Genomic DNA, 7,068 nt, shown 5'->3' on the forward strand with positions numbered 1-7,068 from the left:
CTATCTGCTAGGAGACCATGGCTGCGGTTACCCTTGACGCTACATCACAAACAGGAGCGCCTGTGATGGTGCACTCAACGACGAACCTGGGTGCACGAATGGCAAAACGTCATTTTTTCGGATGAAGCCAGGTTCTGTTTACAGCATGATGATCGTCGCATCCGTGTTTGGCGACATCGCGGTGAACGCACATAGGAAGCGTGTATTCGTCATCGCCATACTGGCGTATCACGCTGCGTGATGGTTGGGGTTATGATTACACCCCTCGGTCGCCTCTTGTTCGCATTGACGGCACTCTGAAGACTGGACGTAACATTTCAGATGTGTTACGACCCGTGGCTCTGCCGTTATTTCGATCCCTGCGAAACCCTATATTTCAGTGGGATAATGAACTACAGCATGTTGCAGGTCCTGTACGGGCCTTTCTGGATACAGAAAATGTTCGACTGCTGCCCTGACCAGCACATTCTCCAGATCTCTCTCCAACAGAAAACGTCTGGTCAATGGTGGCCGATCAACTGGCTCGTCACAATACGCCAGTCACTACTCCTGATGAAGTGTGGTATCGTGTTGAAGTTTCACGGGCAGCTGTACCTGTACACGCCATCCAAGCTCTGTTTGACTCAATGCTGAGGCGTATCAAGGCCGTTATTACGGCTAGAGGTGGTTGTTCTGGGTACTGATTTCTCAGGATCTATGCACCCAAATTGCGTGAAAATGTAATCACATGTCAGTTCTAGTATAAAATATTTGTACAATGAATACCCGTTTATCATCTGCATTTCTTCTTGGTGTAGCAATTATAATGGCCAGTAGTGTACACAAACCATATACCATAAGCAAATATCTGATTGCTTCTTCTACGCATGTACCAGTTATGCAGTTGTATGAATCAATATTCCAATTGCTGTCCTCTAGTCAGTTATCAATTCTTGCGTATGAATCTTCATATAAACATTTGCTATTGGCCAATACAAAATACTGGCCTTCATTCGTGGGATGTTTATACGCGAAACTGCAATTTTATGTACTTTTGTCCTTGGTGTAGAGTTCTGTTGTCCTTATTATTTTGGTTGTGCGCAAATACATGACCTATCTAATCTCACGCTTCCGGGAGTGATGGCAGAATGACACTTCAAAAATTTAGAATGGTGTCAATGATTTTTAGAATTTGTCCTTTGCTACTCCTGAAGTAACTTACGCGAATATCGATAACTCTTCAGCCAAGATGACATGCTGCATCTTTTCTACGAAGAAATAGTCATTTTAGTTAATAGTCTGATACCTCATGTGATCGTAAAATCAGCGAAATTTATAATTAGGGTAATCCGCAGCGGGAGGTATGCTTTCCTGAAAAATAAGCATTAAACAGCTGTTTTATGATCCTTTAGTAGTACTACCAGTTGCACAACGTTAAAGTACCAACTCACACAGAAGAATAGCACATGAGGGAATTAAGAACAATAATAAAATATAAAATTATAAACAAAGGTAAGAAGCCTTTTACATTATGTTTTTGGATTTAAGGATAATATTACAGGACTCAACAGTTGAATGTTGTACATATATAGAAAGACACTTAATTCATATCTTGTTATTCATTGTACTTCCGATCATTATATGACATACGAAATGGCGGCCTTCCAACCATTCTTCCAGAATGTAAGCTTACGTAATGATACTTCCCAAAAATGATATCACGCTATCTACTATATCGCTTACAGTATATCGATTCAGATTTTGCAGCAACATCAAAGAAGATATTTTTAAAAGATTCCGTCCATCCTCTCTCAGTAGGTATTCAATGACGGTGACAAGTACTGACGAAGGTAAATATGAGATTAGTTACAACAGTTTTCCATACGTTGGAAAGATATCTGATAAGATCGGTTCTATTTTTAAAAAGAAACATATAACCCACGCGTTTTTCATTCCTAGTAAGGTAGGAGGCTTGGATAGAGCCAAATATTCTGGATTGGTGTATTGCTAATTCACTGTGACAACTGCCCGATGCAGTACATAGGACAGACCGTTAGGAGTTTCGATATCAGATTCCGAGAACACCTTAATCTGATAAATTCCAGATCAGTGTTAAGTATCCATTTACGAGAACAGAACGACGCTGTCTCCAATTTGTCAAATAACTTTAAAATCTTACAACGCCATACCAAAGCACATATTTTACATATATGTGGAGAAATTGAGATTCTACCGAGTACGAAATGTCATACGGATTGTATGCTAAGTAGCCAAACTAAGTAGAAGCATTATAATGTACTCTCTCTTTTGATTGTCTCCAGCGTAATTAATTGAGCCTTGTTACATTTCCGTAGTCATTTTACTATACCTTCATTCTAACACTATATATCTATTGTGAGAACGTCCTTAAAAATATTCATACTATTTTGATCTTCAAGCAGGCCGTCCGTCTCTTCGGGGTAGAGCCATGCCTGCCTGTTTCCCTGTTACTTACCTATACTGTCAGTACCCTGCTGGCACCCGCCCGTAACGGTTCTCACAGACGTGTACAATATCCATTAAGACTTGTAAAATAACAAGTCTTATTTTACCTCTGTTTACTGTTTCTATACTCATTCTAGTTTTCTGCGACCCCCTTCGATGCTTTTCACTACGTCTTTTATTACGATTACTATTTAATTTAGTTTCCATTCATGAGCACCCCTCCCCTCCTTTTCCTGGTTTCGAAGTTTTATTGCTCTTTGTGGAGCCGACTTCCTTCATTTGGCCTGTTCTTTTGACTTTCGTCACTATTTTGACGAATTATTACAGTCTGACTGGGAGTGAAGGGATGTCCAATCCGTTCAACTTTTGCCAATAATAGATCTGAAAATAAGTAAATCGATTTCTATATTTAAATTTCCTTCAGTCAGTTACGTTCTTTGTGTATGAAGTTATGTTCTTCTCCCTTAGGTGCTTGCCGTTCTAAAACAATTTACTATAACATTTTTTTAAATTCTTAATTCTCTCATGTGCTATGCTTCTTTATTTAGACGAACGTGAAGACGTAACTCTAATCTTGTGAATGTGGTAGTACTTCTACAGGATCATACAACAGTTCTTTGCAGTTTACTTTTCAAGAATGATCATAAAAAGATAAAATATTTGACGCGCAGCCCGAAACCGCTCCATTCTCCAAAGTGGACGACAAACTTTCGTCGCTGCAGCACTAGGAGAGGGAGGATCACTGGCCCATCGCTCCGGCCGTCTTTTACTCCTAGGGAAGATAACCGATGATCATTTGATAGCAGGCTGAATGGATCTGGGACGTCCTGAAATGATCACTCCGGCCACCATAAGGCTGTACTTTTCTGAAGACTAGAAATATTAATCTGTCCGCCTTGATCCATGACTTTCAGAATGTCTTTCAAAAAGAGCGTTAGTTGGGTTTCGTTAAGATTGACGATTGCGAAATGCATGTTGGTGTAACGGTACGTCACATAAATGGACATTTGGAGAAAGGGAAAAGATGTCTTTGTTATGAGACGTGTGAACCACAAATTATCTAAAGACCAAGTACGTCTGCGCGATGTGTGACAAATAGTGTAAAATGTAAATTATTATTATTAAAACTCACAAATATCGATGTAATTAACAAAGAAAAGTTTTTTTTGTATAATATTTGTGTAACATAGGCCATGAAGATCAGAGACAATGTACTCTCCTATTTTTGTTTTGTCTAGCGGTATGCCACCATTATATCACTGTCTGATAATTAATGTAAGTTTTTTCAGCATCTTAGGAAAATATAACAGAAATTGTTATTAGAAAGTGTGTATTATTGACTTAGTTCTCACCTCTCATGGTCGCAACCATTAACTATCATTAACCAAGTTTCTTCAGAAGTTAGAGTTGCGGGGAGCTCTGCTTCCCTAGAAGCTTTTGGTAGGCCACTACGCTGACGATCATTTATAATTTATAATTCATGTTATAATATTAAATGAAAATGCGAGAGACTTCTCAATTTTGATCTTTCATTAACTTCAAAGTTAAAGAGAGTAGTGAAAGATTTCATTTACTAAAATTTACAGCACTGAATGAGTTCAGTATGATAAATGAAAAACACCAGTTTGCTTTTGTTCTACAATATTACTTTTATTGTTAACCGGTTTTCGGCTTATAAAGCCATCTTCAGACATTTACTAAGCATTTTGGTGATAATACTGCACTTTGAGGCATCCGATGTCCGTAAGAATGTTCGGCGGTAAAAGTTAATTAAAAGTCTCATGCTAGACCACGATATTTAAAGACACCCCAGCCAACAAATCATAAACAATAATATATACAATATGCGAGTATAATATAATCACTGTAAATATATTATACCGTGATATTGGTTGGCTTAGATGTCAATCTGTTCCAGATACCTCACTACGTTTCAGTTGAGAATATATTACGTTCTACAGTAGATGGATATCAATAATATTAGACACTTAATTTCTTTTTCTCATTTTTTATTTTTATTAGCTTTCTGCATCAGTTCGTAGAGTTTTTGGCTTGCATGTCGGTGTTCTGGTTGCTATGGGCTTATTTACCAATCGTTTTTTTTAATAGTGCTTCACTATTGCTATTTGAGTCTACACAGTGTCATCCTATCGTGTGCAGATAGCGAGTGAAGCTGCGGACGCTAGAAAATGGACTGCCAAGTGAAGAAATGATTTACGACATATTCTTCTCTTTGATTTCAATGGAGCGCTGACAGCTGCGGAGGTTGCCAGAAACGCTTGCGTCGTGTCTGGGGATAATGCCTCCCGACAGAGCTCGGTAAGAGAAGAGTTCTCTCATCTTAAGGACGATCGTTTTCACAGTAGTCGCTCTCCACGTTCAGAATGACCCTCGGGATGATGAAGATCGTTTAAGCGCATTAATCCACGATGATCCATATCAGTGTACTCGAGAGCCTGGAAACGTGGTGAACTGTGCGACATTTGCATGGAATGGCGAACGTTCAAGAATCGGGTGTATTGGTACCGCATGCTCTAAGCCAATGAATCCTCTCTGCTTGCTCGTCATTGTTTGGTTCGTGAACGACACGGACCGTTCGTAGCCTGTATCGGTGCTGGTGACGAGAAATGAGGTCTTTTATTTAAGTTAGAATAAACAGCCAAGATCGCAATAATATTCGCTTATAAACCGATTTCGGCTTAGTTAAAAGCTATCTTCACAATTTTTGGCCCCCTACAACAGAAGAGCCTACAGCATCAGCGATACGGGGTCAAAAATTCTGAAGATAGCTTTTAAATAAGCAGAACGGGTAAAAAAGCGAATGTTGGCTGTCCATTCTAACTTAAATATACCACCAGGTCACCGTTCCCCATAGATTATGTTGTCTAAATTTATAGAAGTTCAAATGGTTGAAATGGCTTTAAGCACTATGAGACTTAACATCTGAGGTCATTCCTCCCATAGGCTTAGAACTACTTAAACCTAAACAGATTACACACATCCATTTCCGAAGCAGGATTCGAACCTGCGACAGTAGCAACAACGCGGTTCCAGAGTGAAGCGGCTAAGAACCGTTCGGCCACAGCGACCGGCTTTATGGAAGTCTTTAATGCTAACATAAGGCAAAGAAAGAAAGTGATGAACCCAAACAAAGCGGTAACTCCCCGTACAAAGCCTACATGTACATGGATGCGCTGCAAATCACATTTAAGTGCCTGGCATCCTCAAAAAAATAATGGTATGCGACTGGTGGAACAGCGCGATGTGGTGTGCTGTGAATTGCCGCGAAATCTAACCATCATGGCAGACATTTACTGTCAAAAACTGACATGTCTTGCAGATGCAACCCAAGAACAACGACCAGGAAGATTGCGTGAAATGATTCTGTTGTTGTTATTGTGCCCTTCAGTCCTGAGACTGGTTTGATGCAGCTCTCCATGCTACCGTATCCTGTGCAAGCTTCTTCATCTCCCAGTACTTACTGCATCCTACATACTTCTGAATCTGCTAAGTGTATTCATCTCTTGGTCTCCCTCTATGACTTTTACCCTCCACGCTGCCGTCCAATGCTAAATTTGTGATCCTTTGATGCCTCAGGACATGTCCTACCAACTGGTCCCTTCTTCTTCCCAAGTTGTTTCACAAACTCCTCTTCTCCCCAATTCTGTTCAATACCTCCTCATTAGTTATGTGATCTACCTATCTAATCTTCAGCATTCTTCTGTAACACCACATTTCGAAAGCTATTCTCTTCTTGTCTAAACTATTTATCGTCCATGTTTCATTTCCATGCATGGCTACACTCCATACAAATAGTTAAAAAAATGGGTCTGAGCACTATCGGACTCAACTCCTGAGATCATTAGTCCTCTAGAACTTAGAACTAGTTAAACCTAACTAACCTAAAGACATCAAACACACCCATGCCCGAGGCAGGATTCGAACCTGCGACCGTAGCCGTCTCGCGGTTCCAGACTGCAGCGCCTAAAACCGCACGGCCACTTCGGCCGGCAAATAATTTCAGAAACGCCTTCCTGACACTTAAATCTATACTCGATGTTAACAAATTTCTTTTCTTCAGAAACGCTTTCCTTGCCATTGCCAGTCTACATTTTATTTCTTCTCTACTTCGACCATCATCAGTTATTTTACTCCCCAAATAGCAAAACTCCTTTACTACTTTAAGTACCTCATTTCCTAATCTAATTCTCTCAATATCACCCGACTTGATTACGTTCCATTATCCTCGTTTTGCTTTTGTTGATATTCATCTTATATCCCCCTTTCAAGACACTGTCCATTCCGTTCAGCTGCTCTTCCAAGTCCTTTGCTGTCTCTGACAGAATTACAATGTCATCGGCGAACCTCAGAGTTTTTATTTCTTCTCCATGGATTTTAATTCCTACTCCGTATTTTTCTTTTGTTTCCTTTACTGTTTGCTCAATAAACAGATTGAATAACATTGGGGATAGGCTACAACCCTGCCTCACTCCTTTCCCAACCACTGCTTCCCTTTCATGCCCCTCGACTCTTATAACTGCCATCTGGTTTGTGTACAAATTGCAAATAGCCTTTCGCTCCCTGTATTTTATCCCTGCCACCTTT

Source organism: Schistocerca gregaria, chromosome 4 (genome assembly GCF_023897955.1).
Source record: "Schistocerca gregaria isolate iqSchGreg1 chromosome 4, iqSchGreg1.2, whole genome shotgun sequence".
Taxonomy (NCBI): Eukaryota; Metazoa; Arthropoda; class Insecta; order Orthoptera; family Acrididae; genus Schistocerca; species Schistocerca gregaria.